This window comes from Choloepus didactylus, chromosome 6 (genome assembly GCF_015220235.1).
Source record: "Choloepus didactylus isolate mChoDid1 chromosome 6, mChoDid1.pri, whole genome shotgun sequence".
NCBI lineage: Eukaryota > Metazoa > Chordata > Mammalia > Pilosa > Megalonychidae > Choloepus > Choloepus didactylus.
In genome coordinates, this window is record NC_051312.1 from 48,212,360 (window position 1) to 48,233,505 (window position 21,146).

The window sequence follows — 21,146 nt, forward strand, 5'->3', positions numbered from 1 at the left end:
GAAGTGTTTATTTGGTGCAAAATTTGTATTTTCTGTAGCACACTATCTAATTTAATTTGTATGTTCAGTTTATTCTAACACCATAATTACATGGAACCTTGAATAGGAAGCGAAATCTTGTTGGTTTGTATAGGTTAGTGTGATGCCCTGATACATCCCAGAATAATTTGGGCAGAGAATAAAAAAAGTATTTGCAAAGCCCCCTTGAGGGACTGGGGGAAAATGTGGAAATATTAAACTTCCCCACCTGGGAAATTTCTGGTATTCTCGCAACCAATTTAATAGGCCAAGCCTTCAGTCTTGGGGCTTGCCCTTATGAAACTTATTCCTGCAAAAGAGAAGCTAAGCTTGCTTACGATTATGCCTAAGAGTAACCCCCAGAGAACCTCTTTTGTTGCTTAAATGTGGCCTCTCTCTCTAAGCCAACTCTGCAGGTAAGCTCATTGCCCTTCCCCCTACGTGGGACTTGATTCCCAGGGATGAGCTGGGTCCTGACATCATGGGATTGAGAAAGCCTTCTTGGACCTAAAGGGAGAAAAGAAATGAAACAAAATAAAGTTTCAGTGGCTGAGAGATTTCAAATAGAGTTGAGAGGTCATTCTGGAAGGTATTCTTATGCATTATATAGATATCCCTTTTTAGTGTATTAGAATAACTAGAAGGAAATACCTGAAACTCTTGAACTGTAATCCACCTTAGGGATCATTGTATAACTATATAGCTTTCACAGTATGACTATGTAATTGTGAAAACTTTGCAACTTATGCTCCTTTTATCCAGTGTATGGACAGATGAGTAAGAAAACAAGGACAAAAAATAAATAAATAATGGGGGGGTGCCAGTTTGTATATATTATGTCCCCCAGAAAAAGCCATGTTCTTTGATGCAATCTTGTGGGGTCAGACATATTAGTGTTGATTAAGTTGGAACCTTTGGATTAGGTTGTTTCCATGGAGTTGTGACCCACACACTTGTAGGTGATAACTCTGATTAGATAATTTCCATGGAGGTGTGGCCCCACCCATTCAGCGTGGGCCTTGATAAGTTTACTAGAGCACTATATAAGAGCTCAGAAGGAGCTTGCTACTGCAACTTACAGAGACATTTTGAAGACAGCTGTTGAAAGCAGAGTTTTGCTGATGCTTTGGAGCTACTAGGCCAGAGTTTGCCCCAAGAGGCTGATACAGAGACATTTTGGAGAACGCCATTTTGAAAGGCAACCTGGGAGCAATCGGATGCCAGCCATGTGCCTTCTGAGCTAACAGAGGTTTTCCGGACACCAGTGGCCTTTCTGCAGTGAGGGTACCCTATTGCTGATGATTTACTTTGGACACTTTAAGGCCTTAAGACTGTAACTGTAACCAAATAAACCACCTTTGTAAAAGCCAATCCATTTCTGGTGTTTTGCATAATGGCAGCATTAGCAAACCAGAACAGGGGCATAAGGGATATGGGAAGTTTTGAATGTTCTTTTTTATTTATTTATTTATTTTGGAGTAATGAAAATGTTCAAAAATTAATTGTGGTGAGGAATGCACAACTATATGATGATACCATGAACCATTGATTGTACACTTTGGGTGATTATCTGGTATATGAATATATCTCAGTAAAACTGTATTAAAAAAATTCTCTGACCCTGGCAAGGACCTACTGAATTGAATCTCTGGAGATAGGCCCAGGAATCCACATATTAACTAGACCTCCCCACGATTCTCTGTGCGTGCATACGTGAGCAGCACTGAGTAGGACCTGGTCTCAGTGTGTTTGGGACTGTCCCATAGCAGCATGATGATAAGCCTGGGCTTAAGTTCTGAAAGACCTGGGGTAAAATTCTTTTTCTGTGCTGCCTCACTGTTCCCTCTTCCCAGAGTTCCACCTGGCTCACTCCATGACCTTCTTCAGGTGCTTGCTCAGATGTCACCTCTGTAATGTTGCCACCTGACCATGCTGTTAAAAGCAGCACTCTAGCCTCATCCCCAACAGTCCCTATCCCTCTTTCCTCATTTATTTTTCTCCATGGCACTTATTACCTGACCTGCTATATATATCTATTATTTCTTTGTAATTGTCTTTGTCTGCCCTGCTCCTCACTCTAATGTAAGCTTTATGAGGGCAGGTATTTTTGTCTATTTTGTTCACTGCTGTAACTTCTATTCCTACCTCAGTGCCTGGCACTTAATAAGCACCTAATAAGTATTTGTTGATTGAATGAATGAAGAAAAGGCAAATTGTGTTTTTAAACATTTCATCTGCAAAATCCATTGATCAGGACCTTGTCAGGTGTCTGCTTAGAAAAAATAAAAGCTATATGCATGCTCTACTTTTAAAACCTACGTACAACAAGACTTGTGCCCTGATGTCCCTAGCTTAACCTTTGACCAATTGGATCTCAAACTAGTGCAACCAGTCAGAACACAGCAACACACTGGGTGGCTGTTTATATGCAACTCATCATCTGAAAACATGAATGATGCATGGTTATTGACTAAATAGAAAATGATAGGTAACATATATTAATATAAGTAATACATTTATGTCAATATGTTATTATATTTATATTAACATATTCTATAAGTAATGATTGATAAACTGTTACACCCTGCCCTTGACAAAAGCAGAAATTTTGAATCAGGTTATGTGAACAGGCAAATAACAGGTGACTCAATAAAGATGCACTTTACCTTGAGGTGACTTGAGCTTCACAAGGGCCTCATCAAGTTCCAAACACCAGACTTTGCAGCCCCCTAGAAGACAGGAGTCCACCTGAAAACTCAGCGCTGCCAGAATCCAGAGAAACATCTGCTCTGGCATAACTCACTGTAGCAATTGGCTGTTGGTTTAAATGTCCAGGCTAAAGCCATTTCTGATCCAGTCTAACTCATATATGGATTTATCAAATGGCTATTATAAACCCAGTAATGAACTTAGATGTTCACCAATTTATAAAGAAGTAGAGGGGTTATTTTGTCCTCAACTTCTATCACTTAAAATTCAAGCACAGCGGGGCAAGATGGCAGACTGGTGAGCTGTATGTTTTAGTTACTCCTCCAGGAAAGTAGGTAAAAAGCCAGGAACTGCGTGGACTGGACACCACAGAGCAATCTGTCTTTGGGCATACTTCATACAACACTCATGAAAACGTGGAACTGCTGAGATCAGCGAAATCTGTAAGTTTTTGCGGCCAGGGGACCCGCGCCCCTCCCTGCCAGGCTCAGTCCCGGGGGAGGAGGGGCTGTCAGCTCCAGGAAGGAGAAGGGAGAATTGCAGTGGCTGCTCTTATGGGAAACTCATTCTACTGATTCAAACTCCAACCATAGATAGACTGAGACCAGACACCAGAGACTCTGAGAGCAGCCAGCCCAGCAGAGAGGAGACAGGCATAGAAAAAAAACAACACGAAAAACTCCAAAATAAAAGCAGAGGATTTTTGGAGTTCTGGTGAACACAGAAAGGGGAAGGGCGGAGATCAGGCCTTGAGGCGCATATGCAAATCCCGAAGCAAGGCTGATCTCTCTGCCCTGTGCACCTTTCCTTAATGGCCTGGTTGCTTTGTCTATTAGCATTTCAATAACCCATTAGATCTCTGAGGAGGGCCGTTTTTTTTTTTTTTTTTTTTTTTTTAAATCCTTTTTGCTTTTTCTAAAACAATTACTCTAAGAAGCTCAATACAGAAAGCTTCAAAGAATTGAAATTTGGGCACGTCAAGTCAAGAGCAGAACTAAGAGAGCTCTGAGACAAAAGGCAATAATCCAGTGGCTGAGAAAATTCACTAAACAACACAACTTCCCAAGAAAAGGGGGGTGTCCGCTCACAGCCACCATCCTGGTGGACAGGAAACACTCCTGCCCATCGCCAGCCCCATAGCCCAGAGCTGCCCCAGACAACCCAGTGTGACGGAAGTGCTTCAAATAACAGGCACACACCACAAAACTGGGCGTGGACATTAGCCTTCCCTGCAACCTCAGCTGAATGTCCCAGAGCTGGGAAGGGGGAGCAGTGTGAATTAACAGAGCCCCATTCAGCCATCATTTGAGCAGACTGGGAGCCTCCCAACACAGCCCAGCAGCCCAGAACTGCCCTGGGGGGACGGCACTCACCTGTGACATAGCACAGTCATCCCTCAACAGAGGACCCGGGGTGCACAGCCTGGAAGAGGGGCCCACTTGCAAGTCTCAGGAGCCATACGCCAATACCAAAGACTTGTGGGTCAGTGGCAGAGACAAACTGTGGCAGGACTGAACTGAAGGATTAGACTATTGCAGTAGCTTTAAAACTCTAGGATCATCAGGGAGATTTGACTGTTAGGGCCACCCCCCCTCCCCGACTGCCCAGAAACACGCCCCACATACAGGGCAGGCAACACCAACTACACACGCAAGCTTGGTACACCAATTGGGCCCCACAAGACTCACTCCCCCACTCACCAAAAAGGCTAAGCAGGGGAGATCTGGCTTGTGGAGAACAGGTGGCTCGTGGACGCCACCTGCTGGTTAGTTAGAGAAAGTGTACTCCACGAAGCTGTAGATCTGATAAATTAGAGATAAGGACTTCAACTGGTCTACAAACCCTAAAAGAACCCTATCAAGTTCAGCAAATGCCACGAGGCCAAAAACAACAGAAAATTATAAAGCATATGAAAAAACCAGACGATATGGATAACCCAAGCCCAAGCACCCAAATCAAAAGACCAGAAGAGACACACCTAGAGCAGCTACTCAAAGAACTAAAGATGAACAATGAGACCATAGTACGGAATATGAAGGAAATCAAGAAGACCCTAGAAGAGCATAAAGAAGACATTGCAAGACTAAATAAAAAAATGGATGATCTTATGGAGATTAAAGAAACTGTTGACCAAATTAAAAAGATTCTGGACACTCATAGTACAAGACTAGAGGAAGTTGAACAACGAATCAGTGACCTGGAAGATGACAGAATGGAAAATGAAAGCATAAAAGAAAGAATGGGGAAAAAATTGAAAAACTCGAAATGGACCTCAGGGATATGATAGATAATATGAAACGTCCGAATATAAGACTCATTGGTGTCCCAGAAGGGGAAGAAAAGGGTAAAGGTCTAGGAAGAGTATTCAAAGAAATTGTTGGGGAAAACTTCCCAAATCTTCTAAACAACATAAATACACAAATCATAAATGCTCAGCGAACTCCAAATAGAATAAATCCAAAAAAACCCACTCCGAGACATATACTGATCACACTGTCAAACATAGAAGAGAAGGAGCAAGTTCTGAAAGCAGCAAGAGAAAAGCAATTCACCACATACAAAGGAAACAGCATAAGACTAAGTAGTGACTACTCAGCAGCCACCATGGAGGCGAGAAGGCAGTGGCACGATATATTTAAAATTCTGAGTGAGAGGAATTTCCAGCCAAGAATACTTTATCCAGCAAAGCTCTCCTTCAAATTTGAGGGAGAGCTTAAATTTTTCACAGACAAAGAAATGCTGAGAGAATTTGCTAACAAGAGACCTGCCCTACTGGAGATACTCAAGGGAGCCCTACAGACAGAGAAACAAAGACAGGACAGAGAGACTTGGAAAAAGGTTCAGTACTAAAGAGATTCGGTATGGGTACAATAAAGGATATTAATAGAGAGAGGGAAAAATATGGCAAACATAATCCAAAGGATAAGATGGCCGATTCAAGAAATGCCTTCACGGTTTTAACGTTGAATGTAAATGGATTAAACTCCCCAATTAAAAGATATAGATTCGCAGAATGGATCAAAAAAAATGAACCATCAATATGTTGCATACAAGAGACTCATCTTAGACACAGGGACACAAAGAAACTGAAAGTGAAAGGATGGAAAAAAATATTTCATGCAAGCTACAGCCAAAAGAAAGCAGGTGTAGCAATATTAATCTCAGATAAAATAGACTTCAAATGCAGGGATGTTTTGAGAGACAAAGAAGGCCACTACATACTAATAAAAGGGGCAATTCAGCAAGAAGAAATAACAATCGTAAATGTCTATGCACCCAATCAAGGTGCCACAAAATACATGAGAGAAACATTGGCAAAACTAAAGGAAGCAATTGATGTTTCCACAATAATTGTGGGAGACTTCAACACATCACTCTCTCCTATAGATAGATCAACCAGACATAAGACCAATAAGGAAATTGAAAACCTAAACAATCTGATAAATGAATTAGATTTAACAGACATCTACAGGATATTACATCCCAAATCACCAGGATACACATACTTTTCTAGTGCTCACGGAACTTTCTCCAGAATAGATCATATGCTGGGACATAAAACAAGCCTCAATAAATTTAAAAAGATTGAAATTATTCAAAGCACATTCTCTGACCACAATGGAATACAATTAGAAGTCAATAACCATCAGAGACTTAGAAAATTCACAAATACCTGGAGGTTAAACAACACACTCCTAAACAATCAGTGGGTTAAAGAAGAAATAGCAAGAGAAATTGCTAAATATATAGAGACGAATGAAAATGAGAACACAACATACCAAAACCTATGGGATGCAGCAAAAGCAGTGCTAAGGGGGAAATTTATAGCACTAAACGCATATATTAAAAAGGAAGAAAGAGCCAAAATCAAAGAACTAATGGATCAACTGAAGAAGTTAGAAAATGAACAGCAAACCAATCCTAAACCAAGTACAAGAAAAGAAATAACAAGGATTAAAGCAGAAATAAATGACATAGAGAACAAAAAAACAATAGAAAGGATAAATATCACCAAAAGTTGGTTCTTTGAGAAGATCAACAAGATTGACAAGCCCCTAGCTAGACTGACAAAATCAAAAAGAGAGAAGACCCATATAAACAAAATAATGAATGAAAAAGGTGACATAACTGCAGATCCTGAAGAAATTAAAAAAATTATAAGAGGATATTATGAACAACTGTATGGCAACAAACTGGATAATGTAGAAGAAATGGACAATTTCCTGGAAACATATGAACAACCTAGACTGACCGGAGAAGAAATAGAAGACCTCAACCAACCCATCACAAGCAAAGAGATCCAATCAGTCATCAAAAATCTTCCCACAAATAAATGCCCAGGGCCAGATGGCTTCACAGGGGAATTCTACCAAACTTTCCAGAAAGAACTGACACCAATCTTACTCAAACTCTTTCAAAACATTGAAAAAAATGGAACACTACCTAACTCATTTTATGAAGCTAACATCAATCTAATACCAAAACCAGGCAAAGATGCTACAAAAAAGGAAAACTACCAGCCAATCTCCCTAATGAATATAGATGCAAAAATCCTCAACAAAATACTTGCAAATCGAATCCAAAGACACATTAAAAAAATCATACACCATGACCAAGTGGGGTTCATTCCAGGCATGCAAGGATGGTTCAACATAAGAAAAACAATCAATGTATTACAACACATTAAAAACTCAAAAGGGAAAAATCAATTGATCATCTCAATAGATGCTGAAAAAGCATTTGACAAAATCCAACATCCGTTTTTGATAAAAACACTTCAAAAGGTAGGAATTGAAGGAAACTTCCTCAACATGATAAAGAGCATATATGAAAAACCCACAGCCAGCATAGTACTCAATGGTGAGAGACTTAAAGCCTTCCCTCTAAGATCAGGAACAAGACAAGGATGCCCGCTGTCACCACTGTTATTCAACATTGTGCTGGAAGTGCTAGCCAGGGCAATCCGGCAAGACAAAGAAATAAAAGGCATCCAAATTGGAAAAGAAGAAGTAAAACTGTCATTGTTTGCAGATGATATGATCTTATATCTAGAAAACCCTGAGAAATCAACGATACACCTACTAGAGCTAATAAACAAATTTAGCAAAGTAGCGGGATACAAGATTAATGCACATAAGTCAGTAATGTTTCTATATGCTAGAAATGAACAAACTGAAGAGACAATCAAGAAAAAGATACCATTTTCAATAGCAACTAAAAAAATCAAGTACCTAGGAATAAACTTAACCAAAGATGTAAAAGACCTATACAAAGAAAACTACATAACTCTACTAAAAGAAATAGAAGGGGACCTTAAAAGATGGAAAAATATTCCATGTTCATGGATAGGAAGGCTAAATGTCATTAAGATGTCAATTCTACCCAAACTCATCTACAGATTCAATGCAATCCCAATCAAAATTCCAACAACCTACTTTGCAGACTTGGAAAAGCTAGTTATCAAATTTATTTGGAAAGGGAAGATGCCTCGAATTGCTAAAGACACTCTAAAAAAGAAAAACGAAGTGGGAGGACTTACACTCCCTGACTTTGAAGCTTATTATAAAGCCACAGTTGCCAAAACAGCATGGTACTGGCACAAAGATAGACATATAGATCAATGGAATCGAATTGAGAATTCAGAGATAGACCCTCAGATCTATGGCCGACTGATCTTTGATAAGGCCCCTAAAGTCACCGAACTGAGCCATAATGGTCTTTTCAACAAATGGGGCTGGGAGAGTTGGATATCCATATCCAAAAGAATGAAAGAGGACCCCTACCTCACCCCCTACACAAAAATTAACTCAAAATGGACCAAAGATCTCAATATAAAAGAAAGTACCATAAAACTCCTAGAAGATAATGTAGGAAAACATCTTCAAGACCTTGTATTAGGAGGCCACTTCCTAGACTTTACACCCAAAGCACAAGCAACAAAAGAGAAAATAGATAAATGGGAACTTCTCAAGCTTAGAAGTTTCTGCACCTCCAAGGAATTTCTCAAAAAGGTAAAGAGGCAGCCAACTCAATGGGAAAAAATTTTTGGAAACCATGTATCTGACAAAAGACTGATATCTTGCATATATAAAGAAATCCTACAACTCAATGACAATAGTACAGACAGCCCAATTATAAAATGGGCAAAAGATATGAAAAGACAGTTCTCTGAAGAGGAAATACAAATGGCCAAGAAACACATGAAAAAATGTTCAGCTTCACTAGCTATTAGAGAGATGCAAATTAAGACCACAATGAGATACCATCTAACACCAGTTAGAATGGCTGCCATTAAACAAACAGGAAACTACAAATGCTGGAGGGGATGTGGAGAAATTGGAACTCTTATTCATTGTTGGTGGGACTGTATAATGGTTCAGCCACTCTGGAAGTCAGTCTGGCAGTTCCTTAGAAAACTAGATATAGAGCTACCATTCGATCCAGCGATTGCACTTCTCGGTATATACCCGGAAGATCGGAAAGCAGTGACACGAACAGATATCTGCACGCCAATGTTCATAGCAGCATTATTCACAATTGCCAAGAGATGGAAACAACCCAAATGTCCTTCAACAGATGAGTGGATAAATAAAATGTGGTATATACACACGATGGAATACTACGCGGCAGTAAGAAGGAACGATCTGGTGAAACATATGACAACATGGATGAACCTTGAAGACATAATGCTGAGCGAAATAAGCCAGGCACAAAAAGAGAAATATTATATGCTACCACTAATGTGAACTTTGAAAAATGTAAAACAAATGGTTTATAATGTAGAATGTAGGGGAACAATAATCCAAGAAGAGCAGATAAGCTATTTAACGTTCTGGGGATGCCCAGAAATGACTATGGTCTGTTAATTTCTGATGGATGTAGTAGGAACAAGTTCACTGAAATGTTGCTATATTATGTAACTTTCTTGGGGTAAAGTAGGAACATGTTGGAAGTTAAGCAGTTATCTTAGGTTAGTTGTCTTTTTCTTACTCCCTTGCTATGGTCTCTTTGAAATGTTTTTTTATTGTATGTTTGTTTTCTTTTTAACTTTTTTTTTCATACAGTTGATTTGAAAAAAGAAGGGAAAGTTAAAAAAAAAAAAAAAGAAAAGAAAAAAGACAAACAAGGAAAAAAAAAAAAAAAGATGTAGTGCCCCCTTGAGGAGCCTGTGGAGAATGCAGGGGTATTCGCCTACCCCACCTCCATGGTTGCTAACATGACCACAGACATAGGGGACTGGTGGTTTGATGGGTTGAGCCCTCTACCATAAGTTTTACCCTTGGGAAGACGGCTGCTGCAAAGGAGAGGCTAGGCCTCCCTGTATTTGTGCCTAAGAGTCTCCTCCTGAATGCCTCTTTGTTGCTCAGATGTGGCCCTCTCTCTCTGGCTAAGCCAACTTGAAAGGTGAAATCACTGCCCTCCCCACTACGTGGGATCAGACACCCAGGGAAGTGAATCTCCCTGGCAACGTGGAATATGACTCCCGGGGAGAAATGTAGACCCGGCATCGTGGGATGGAGAACATCTTCTTGACCAAAAGGGGGATGTGAAAGGAAATGAAATAAGCTTCAGTGGCAGAGAGATTCCAAAACGAGCCGAGAGATCACTCTGGTGGGCACTCTTACGCACACTTTAGACAACCTTTTTTAGGTTCTAAAGAATTGGGGTAGCTGGTGGTGGATACCTGAAACTATTAAACTACAACCCAGAACCCATGAATCTCGAAGACAGTTGTATAAAAATGTAGCTTATGAGGGGTGACAGTGGGATTGGGAATGCCATAAGGGCCAAACTCCACTTTGTCTAGTTTATGGATGGATATGTAGAAAAGTAGGGGAAGCAAACAAACAGAGAAAGGTACCCAGTGTTCTTTTTTACTTCAATTGCTCTTTTTCACTCTAATTATTATTCTTGTTATTTTTGTGTGTGTGCTAATGAAGGTGTCAGGGATTGATTTAGGTGATGAATGTACAACTATGTAATGGTACTGTAAACAATCGAAAGTACAATTTGTTTTGTATGACTGCATGGTATGTGAATATATCTCAATAAAATGATTAAAAAAAAAAATTCAAGCACAACTATATGACGATACTGTGAACAATTGATTGTACACTTTGAATGATTATATGTTATGTGAATATATTTCAATAAAATTGCATTTAAAAAAGACTATGCCCCTTAAAACACAGTTATTTAACTGTATGTCCCAAGTGGATATTATCCAAAGGCAAAAAGAACTAAACACACTTGCTTTTGCCTTTTTCTTGGCATTCACTTTTAGCTCTGCAGTCAGGAGTCCCTTCGTCTGTATGGCTCATGTGTTTTAGTTCAATTTAGATGGCACAGAGCAGGAAAGAAAGAGGCAGCAGCCAACAACCGCAACAAAAAAAATTTCTAAGACATAAATCTTTTGACTTGTGCCAACATTCACTACACTAATCAAGTAAGTCTCAAAAAGAAATTGATTTTTCCCTCATTAAATGACTCAGGTAATGTTAGCAATAGAATCTGTGGCTGGCCTGTACTAGGATCTTTCGTCTGAGAAAATTTGACACATATACATGCAAATAAATACATAATCCCATCTTAATTAATACATTTGAAAGAAATAATAGGTTCATATCGACACCAAAAAATAAAGCATATTTCTGAACAATGAAAGTGATGGGATGGCATTTTGCACAATTAACCGATTTGTTTTTCCCAGATATTTCCTATTCTATTCTAAGCCTCCCCCGTGTAAGCAGCTAGATCATGTGTGGCATCTATTTTCTCAAGACAGGAGAACAAAAAAGTCTAATTCTTGGCTTTGGTGTTTCAGAAGTCAAAGCTTTTGATTTGCAGAAGTTTGATTTGAGGATCTCAAAAGACTATGCCCCTGACACCCAGGGGTGTAAATCCCCCTGGCAATGCAGGAAACAACCCCTGGGGATGAGCCTGGATCCAGCACTATGGGATTGAGAGGATCTTCTTGACCAAAAGGGGGAAGAGAGATGAAACAAAATAAGGTTCCAGTGGCTGAGAGATTTCAAATGGAGCCAAGAGGTCACTCTGGGGGGTATTCTTATGCACTATATAGATGTCACCTTTTAGTTTTTAGTGTATTGGAATGGCTAAAGGGGAATACCTGAAGCTGTTGAACTGCAACCCAGTGACCTTGATTCCTGAAGATGATTATATAACCTTTGTAGCTTGCACAGTGTGATTGTGTGATCATGAAAACCTCGTGGCTCACACTCCCTTTATACAGTGTATGGACAGATGAATGGAAAAATGGGGACAAAAATTAGTTGAAGAATGGGTGGATGGAGGGGATGGAAAGATCTAGGTGTTCTTTTTTGCTTTTATTTTTATTTTGAAGTAAGGAAAAGGTTCAAAAATTGATTCTGGTGATGAATGCACAAATGTATGATGTTGCTATGAATAATCAATTGTACACTGTGGATGACTGTAGGGTGTGTGAATATATCTCAATAAAACTAAATTTTAAAAAAAGTAAATGAACAATGGTGGGGAGGAGGGGAAGGGAATGTTTCGGATATACTTTTTATTTTAATTTTAATTTTATTTTTTTGAGTAATGAAAATGTTCAAAGATTGATTGTTGAGATGAATTCACAACTATATGACGATACTGTGAACAATTGATTGTACACTTTGAATGATTATATGTTATGTGAATATATTTCAATAAAATTGCATTTAAAAAAGACTATGCCCCTTAAAACACAGTTATTTAACTGTATGTCCCAAGTGGATATTATCCAAAGGCAAAAAGAACTAAACACACACACACACACACACACACACACTCACCTTAAAATGTTTTCTGTCATTGTATTGTTGGTGGTACAATTGGTATTCTAATGCTGTTGGGTGTGTATTGTGTATTAAAGCAAATGTGTGATCATGTTGGGGTCCTTGGGAACCAGGATTTTTTACAAAAAGAAGAAAGGAGAAATTGACGTAAGATAAATGCAGCAAAGTAAAAACCTTGTAGTCCTGAATTTGAAATGATTTATGAATATGAACTCATGATGTATTTTTTCTTCATTCTTACCTTTATCCTCTGAAAAAGACTGGAAACAATAATCAACCCAATGGGAATGCATAGTTCTGTGGCCCAGATTGTGATTTTGAATCACCTTTTCCCCATCAAGATAACTGAGGATCCTTAGAGAAATATCTGGTTCCATATCTGGTGCAGGAAATATGCAAAGGAGCCTGGAAACATTTGTATCATACCAAATAACAAAGAAGTTCTCAAAAATTACTGCTATCATATCAAAGACTCAGGGGCCAACTTGAAGAGGCTTCCATTGGCCAAAGAAGGACAAAATGAGGTTCTGCAAAAATAACTGCAATGGATTTCAACATTTCAAATATGTTTAAATCCATGAATTCATAATGATACTTTAAAAAAAGATCACCTTTGGAGAATGCTACATAATATTTTGAAAACTAGTAAAAGTAAAACTAATAATCAAAAATTTGCTGTATTTTTTTCTATTCAAACTCTACCTTAGATAACCAAATAGCTGATAAGGGGGAGTTTCTTTTTATTAAATTACTTTAGCTAATAAATGAATAAGGAACAGTACAATTAGAATATTTGTTGAAATTTTGCAACCTCTAAGGTTGCAAATAATGGGTCTAGGCAATGATCATCAATGGCTGCTAACATAAGAGAAAACAGGATCTGCTGGAGATCAGTGCCTTCTTATAGAAACCCACCCTCACCACCTATGAAGTACGCTTATTAATCTGATCATGCCTCTACATCTGACTACCACAGTATAGGGCAGGGGGCAGAGGAAGACCACAAGGCTATAAGCAGCAAAATCCAGATGGTGAGAAACTCTACTAGCAAATGACTCAGCTTCTTCAACAAATTATTTAAGGGGGTAGAGGGAGGGAACCTATAGAATAAAAGACACTTAAAAGACATTCATATCAAACAACTGCAGTATGTGAATCTTACTTAGTTCCTGACTTGAACAACAAAGTATTAAAAATGTACAAGACAGTTGAGGAAACTTGAACACTGCCTAGATATTTAATGCTATTAAGTAAATACTAGTTTGTGATTTTTAGGTAAAATAATGGTATGGCGGCTGTGTTTTACAAAAAGAATCTTTTGTAGTTTAGAGATACATGCTGAAATATTCATGGCTGCAGTGGTAGTATATCTAGAATCTGATTCAAAATAATCAGGTGGTACAGCAGAGAAGTAGGTAGGGTTTAAATGAAGTAAGATTGACCATGAATTGGTAATTGTTGAAGCTGAATGATGGGTACATGGGGTTCAAGAAACTGTTCTTAACACTTCTAATATGTTTGAAATTTTCCGTAAGTAAAAGAAAAAAAAAAATGTAGATCCAGAAGGACTAAGCATATAAAAACTTATAGTACAAAAAGCAGATTTTTAAAAACACATGATTGAACAGTTTTTCTTATTCCTAGGTGAAAGATGCCATGAGCTAGAGAGGAGAGAAAATTAGAGAAGAAGAAAGAGCAAGTGTACATACCAACCAACTCTGAAGAAGTATTCTACACCTGAGGCCAATTTCAAGACAGGAAAAAGGCAGGGGTCGTGTCTGTTCTTGAGTGGAGCCCAGGAAAATGCCATGCTTCCACGTTTTCTGATGCAAACCAGGCCACAGGTGTTATATACAGACAAGCCAGTCTGAGACTGCCTCCCATAGATTTCCCATATGCCACGGAACACCATGGGGTGGGGGAAGTGAAGTGATTTTCTGAGAGCCCAATAGTGGCACAGAGACTGACAGGACCTCAGACAGCTCCACAAATTTCCCAAACCCCAGTGTGTGCTGAGGGCAACTGAGAAAGAGCCAAATCAAGAGAGACCAGTTTGCAGAAGTGACCCCTGAAAAATATTCAAAGCCCAAAGGAAACAAAGGCCTCACAGCAGAAGCTAGAGGGCTATAGGCTGATGACTGAGGAGCAGCTAACTTCCAAGTCCATTTCACTCTCGCCACCCACTCCCAGAATAAAAACCCAATCCCTGGTTTAAAGTGAAAGGCTCTGAATTGACTGAAATTGTGATTCTGCCATTCAGCAGGGTGAGCGTTCAAAGTAAATAAATAAATAAATAGATTCATTTACAGAAAAATTGAGTTCTCAGATAAGATGTTGAGGATAATTTTAACGATGCGGGAGTGCTCAGGAATGACTATGGTTTGTTAATTTTCTTGGGGTATGGTAGGAGCATGTTGGAAGCAATATAATTATTTTATGTTATTTGTTTTTCCTATTCCTTTGTTTTATTTTGTTTGAAATGTTTGTGTTTTTTTTTTGATAAAGTTTTTAAAAAAAAGAAAAATCAAGTTCTGTTTTAAAGAAATACTGAGAAGGTTCTCTTTCTTTGTTTTAAGGCAACATCCACAGACCGTCCTCTGGCATTCTGTGCCACTTGCCTTTCCTGACAACGAAAGGGTTCGGAGGGAAGGAGACACAGTACAATGGGAAGAAAGAAGATGACCTGGCATCGTATGGTTAATTTTTTAAAGTATTGGCCATTAAAAGAAGATGTAACAAAGATCTTAAGTGATATTTGATATTCCCATGTCAAAATAATAATTATGGCTAAACCGAGTCATTTTTATGTCCCAAGTGCTTTGTGTGAATATCTCATGTCAGCAAACGATCGTCGCTGTACCCCCTCTGCGGACAGGAGCCTGACCCTCAGGAGCGGATATAGCTGATTTGAGCGCTCACACGTGGCCGTCAGTAGGAACTTCGTAGCACCCCAGGCAGTGTGGCTATGCAACCCAGGTTCTTGGTGCCCCTGCTCTAGGGCCTCTGCTGCCTTAACAAGGCAGATGTGCCAAGACAGCATCCCAGCTTCAGAAAGCTCACTCCAGGCCTTCATCAGCCAAGACTTGCTCCTGTGCGGCAAATTTAGAAGGGAAGTCTGGTTCCAGAAAACTGCGCTGAACAAGCTCCGATGAGGCCTGAGTTTGCTTTAACAAAAAAAAAAGGTTTGTTTCAAGAACACAAGTTCTGCTGGCCATTGCAGAAAGCAGAGGAAGGCTACCTAAAATTTAAGAGGCCAGCCAGGGTCACTCTTGACCTCGTGGCCCTGCTCAGAGTCAGGAGTGAAGAAGCAAAATACACTTGGTTATCAGTGGACTATTTCAGCCCTTCTCTAAATAAGCGACTTGCAAGAAAGTGGGTCAAAGTTAATTTATTTTAGATCGGGTATGAGGAGGAAGTTCAGAACCCATCTCATTGGGGTGGGGCTGGGGAGCCTTCACTCCATAAGGTGACATTCAGAATTGGTATGAATAACAGGAGTAGATAGTCAATTAAGAGCACCATTTTTTTTTATTGCTAATAAATGAGCATTATATACAAAAAGATCTATGGGGGAGCTTCCCTGGGGGTGTCAGATTTACTTGGCCTTAGGCCCAAGCATAAATTTGGTACTGCATGTCCTACTGCCACCAAAGAGAACATTGTCACCTGCTTTGGGGCCCAGGGGATGGGACTGACAAGCTTCTGGGTTATTGTTGGAGGTACAGCAGTCTGGCTCTGGGTCAAAACAAATTTGGCCCTTCAAAGTCTCTGAGGGTTGGGGCAAGCCCTGAAAAAGAGTGACGAGACCATAATAGGTCCTTTATCAGCGTTTCTGTACTCAAACGACATTGAACCTGGTGTTCGCGAGCACTGACCTCAGAAGTGCCCCCGTCAGAAGCAGCCTGGTGCTGCAGAGAAGGCTGTGCTATAAATGGATGCTGTGCAGCTGTGAAGGGAGCTATTTTGGGATCCCAGGGGGTCTCATTTGTTCTTCAGGTTAGGAGGCTTCCAGTGAAGGAGGGGTACTCTGTGGGATGGGGGAAAGACCAGACCAGAAGTAACCCTCCTTCCCTGCCTCCCTCTCCTGCTAGGACCACCAGGCCCCATAAACCTCTTTCTCCAAAGACTTCAGTGGCGCAGGATGCTAGAGCCCTGTGGGATGGAGGAGAAGCATGAAAGGGAGAGGAGGGAGCAAGTTATCTCCCAGCCCAGAGTGTTTGGGGAAATTGCTTCCTCAGTGCAGTTCTAGGTAAGACTGTGCTGACCTTTGCAGGATGGGAGGAGGTGCCAAGGCCTGGGGCTCTCTTTGCCTTTTGCATCCACTTCAGTGGCTTTGAAACAGGAAGTCACTTTGGAGCTGAGGTGAGAAGAGAGTGTGTCAGGCTCACCTGCCCTGCTCAACTCAGGCCCACTCTGAGGGGGCAAAGGGGCAAATCCTCCCTCATGGCCCCATGGCCCAGGCTTCAGTTGGTGTGACCTTGAAACCCTCTGAGCAATATAGCTCTGAAGGGCAGTGCTTCCTTCTCTCCTGTTCTCCCTGACCTGACATTTCCTCATTGGACATGTTAGGTTGGAGGGAATGGCTGATTAATGGTCTCCTCTCCCACTAGCCCCTGCTTAATGGATCAGATTAATGGCTGCCACCTTGAAGACTGACAGTGGTCTAATGGAGCAGCTTAGTATGGGTTTGGAATGCTGCTTTGCTTTGTGGCCTTTGGTGAGTCTTTCCACCTCCCTGAAACTCAGGCCCTTGCTTGTAAAATGGGAATAATTATCATATCTGCCTGGTGGAGTTTTCGTGGTAATTAAATGTGGGTAAATACTTAGCATTGTAAATGGTTCGTGATCAGTGCTCCAAAATATGTGATGTGTTAATATTAATGAATGTGGAGAGAGGGGTGACAATAAGAACTCCCAGGTTTGAGGGCTGCCATAAGACCATCAGTCTGGACAGGTTGTTGGAGAGCCCTCCTGTGGCACGCTGGGAAGGAGGAACCAAGGAGGTAATCAAACTTCATCGGCCTTCTGTTTGGGCCTCAGGCTGGCCTTGACTGCTTGAGCTGTGAGGAGCTCCTGGGACTGACAGCCCAGGAGGTCAGGTTTTCAAGAAAGATAAATACTTGCCTACCTGTGCTCAAGTTATAACTTATAAACAGATACCTCAGCTCCACAAGAGAATCATGGCAATGAAATTACAAGGGACTATAGAAATAGAGTCCACCCCTCACCTTACACAGGAGGAAATGAAAGCTCAGAGAGGTAAAAGGACTCACCCAAGTTCATACAACTGAGAGTGGCCAGAGGCAAGGTAACAAATCAAGTCTTTGCACTCTCAGTTCAGAATTGCATGAAGTGCTATAAAACTCAGGCAATATTCTTAGAAAATGGATTGGAATTTTAGAAAATGCCTTGAGTTCAGCCAGGTAGCCTTTTATTGTTGTTTTTAGCATACAATTGAACAGTCTGAAATGAATAATTTAACTTTTCATGCAAAATCTATACTTTATAAATATAGTACATAGTGGTCTAAATCTTATTATTCCCTGAAAAAAGTAATCTTGTTAGTGGGTAGGAGGGGACATGTGCTAAAAACACAACAAATCTATACAGAAAGCAGCAGTCACAGGAGCTTTCCCAGCAACCCATACAGATCCAAAGAAAACTCTCTGACTGAACCCACCAGCTGCTTGCAAAAGAGAGTGAGTACATAAGTCAAGAAGGGGCTCTCTATTAATGAATCTTTTGGAAACCAGGACCCTGACATCAAGAGCCAGATGGCTACAGAAACTTCGCGCCAATGAGAATGTTCCCAAATTCTAGTTGATTCTGAACAAGTATGAACTGTGAGCTGCTCAAAGGTGTCCTGATTCTCGAAGGAACCCAACTCATCCTCAAGGCCTTGCTTTTTCTAAAGGTTGTACGAGGAAACTGTCTGTATCCCCTCCTATAAGGACAGACATTGAAGCCATTATCTGTCATGTTATTCAATGTCTCTTACAAATAGTGTGCTCTTATAATGTATTGTACAAACCAAGACATTTTTGGGACGGAAGGGAACAGGGGACACTATTAACAATTTCCCGAGGACAGCACGTATAAACTGTGATGTGCTGTTACCCTACTTACAAATATCAACATGAATATTTCCTCTTGAAATGTAAAACTTTGAAGTATGTGTCTTCTATTGAACTGATGCCTTCATTTTTCATCACACAATGGGGCGGGGATGGACTTATGTACTCATTTGCCTTTTGCCTGGGCTGCTAGGATGTTCAAAATTAAGTGTTAGCATCCCAAAGTAATTTGGGCAGAGAATAAAAAATGTATTTACAGCCCCCCCACCCCCCCACCCCAAGGAGCTGGGGGAAGGTGCAGAAGTGTTGGACTTCCTCACCTGGACTGGTGTTGATGTCGCAAACATTGGGACTGGTGGTTTGATGTGCAGAGCCCTCCATCATGGGACTTGCCCTTGTGGGGCTCATTACTGCAAAGGAGAGGCTAAACTTGCATATAATTGTGCCTAAGAATCTCCCCCTGAGTACCTCTTTGTTGCTCAGACGTGGCCCTCTCTCTCTCTAACTGAGCCACCTTGACAGGTGAACTCACTGCCCTTCCCCCTACGTGGGACCTGACTCCCAGGGTTGTAAATCTCCCTGGCAATGCAGGATATGACTCCCCGGGATGAATCTGGTCCCAGCATCCTGGGATTGAGAATATCTTCTTGACCAAAAGGGGGATGGAAAATGAGACAAAATACTTTCAGTGGCTGAGAGATTTCAAGTGGAGTTGAGAGGTCACTCTGGTGGACATTCTTATGCACTATATAGATAACACCTCTTAGGTTTTAATGTATTGGAATAGCTAGAAGTAAATACCTGAAACTACCAAACTCCAACCCAGTAGTCTGGAGTCCTGAAGACGATTGTATAATAATGTAGATTACAAGGGGTGACAGCGTGATTGTGAAGGCCTTGTGGATCACACTCCCTTTGTCTAGTGTGTGGATGAATGGATAGAAAAGTGGGGACAAAAACTAAATGACAAATAGGGTGGGATGGGGGGATGGTTTGGGTGTTCTTTTTTTCTTTTTATTTTTTATTCTTATTCTGATTCTTTCTGATGTAAGGAAAATGTTCAGAAATAGATTGTGGTGATGAATGCATAACTATATGTTCAATACTGTGTACAGTTGATTGTATACCAAGGATGATTGTATGGTATGTGAATATATTTCAATAAAACTGAATTAAAAAAAAAATTAAGCATTAGGTCAATTGCAACAACCATCCATAGACTCAGATCCCCAGTACAATTATCTTCTAATCCCTTTCCTTAATCCCTTTTCATCTACCTCTGTTGGGGATTGAATCATGTGCCTCACAAAATATCAGTTCTTAATCTTAATCCATGTTCCCATGGGTGTGAACTTATTTGTTAATAGAATATTTTGAAGATATTATTAGTTAAAAGGACAAATTGAATCGAGATAGGTCTTAATCTCTATTGCTAGAGGCTTTATAGAGAGAAGAAATTTGGAGGCAGTCAGAAAAGGTCACAGAAGGAGACCAAGGACATCACCTCGTGATGGAGGTAGAGATACAAGTCAAGGAACCCCACGGATTGCAGCAAGCCCTCACCAGAACACTACAGACTCTGAGAGAAAGCATGCCATTGCCAATGCCTTGGTTTGTGACTTCTGGCCTCTAAAACCTTGAAGTCTTGTTTACGCCAACCCATTGTGTGATATTTGTCATAGCAGGTCTGGCAAACTAAGACAATCTCCAATACACATGTTCCTTGAACACATGCTCTTCACATACCTCATCAAGATGGGATGCCGACCTTGATTTTAATAAAGTACCTCAAAATCCTTTGTAAGCAGGTCAGAACAGCAAGCACACATCCTGGATTTTCTAAGACTGCCTGATATCACATATTCAGCCCCATTTTCCTCATAAACTATATAAAGTTCCAAGAAATTCCAATATTTTGCCTTCCAAAATATTATTTCATTAAGCACTTATTAATTTCCTATTATGCACTAAAAGGTTACAGAATAATATTAGTGAACAAAGACAAAATTTCCTACTTTTGTGGTACTAGTGAGGGAGAAGGACAATAAATGATAGGTAAACAATTTACAATAAACAGGTAAATTATAAGTAGGGTAGAAAGTGATATATGCAATGGAAAAAATAGAACAGAGTAAGGGGAAGTGGGAATGTTAATGGTTGGGGGTGGGCATTTTTGTGAAAGTGACTTTTGAATAGGGTGATCATGTAATTTATCATTTAAACTGGGACATGTTTAAGAGTGCAAGGGGGGAACAATTAATAATTTCACTAGGACAACAGGTGCAAACTGGAACTGCCTGGGCAAAAAGGAACATATGGTATTTGAGCAAAAGTTTGAAAGAGGTAAGGTAGTCGACCCAGCAGATACCTGGGGGGAAAGTGGTTCAGGCAGAGGGAGCTACAAATTTCAAGGCACTGAGGCCAAAGCCTGCCCAGCAAGGTAGAGGAATGGCAGGTGTCCAGTGTGGCTGGAGGGAAAATAAGTGAAGGTGAGAGTGGTAGGAGATGAGGTCAGAAAGGTCCT

At 40.3% G+C, this 21,146-nt stretch overlaps 1 long non-coding RNA gene across 1 annotated transcript in view; it reads right to left on the reverse strand.

Moving 5' to 3' along the window:
• Positions 1 to 485: 485 nt before the first annotated feature.
• LOC119537608 overlaps positions 486 to 21,146 on the reverse strand; it is a 55,281-nt gene continuing 34,620 nt past the window's right edge. The window contains exons 2-3 of the long non-coding RNA XR_005217449.1: positions 2,685 to 2,747; positions 486 to 525 (exon numbers count right to left, since the gene is read on the reverse strand). This is a non-coding gene — a long non-coding RNA (uncharacterized LOC119537608). The remainder of the gene's footprint in view (positions 526 to 2,684; positions 2,748 to 21,146) is intronic.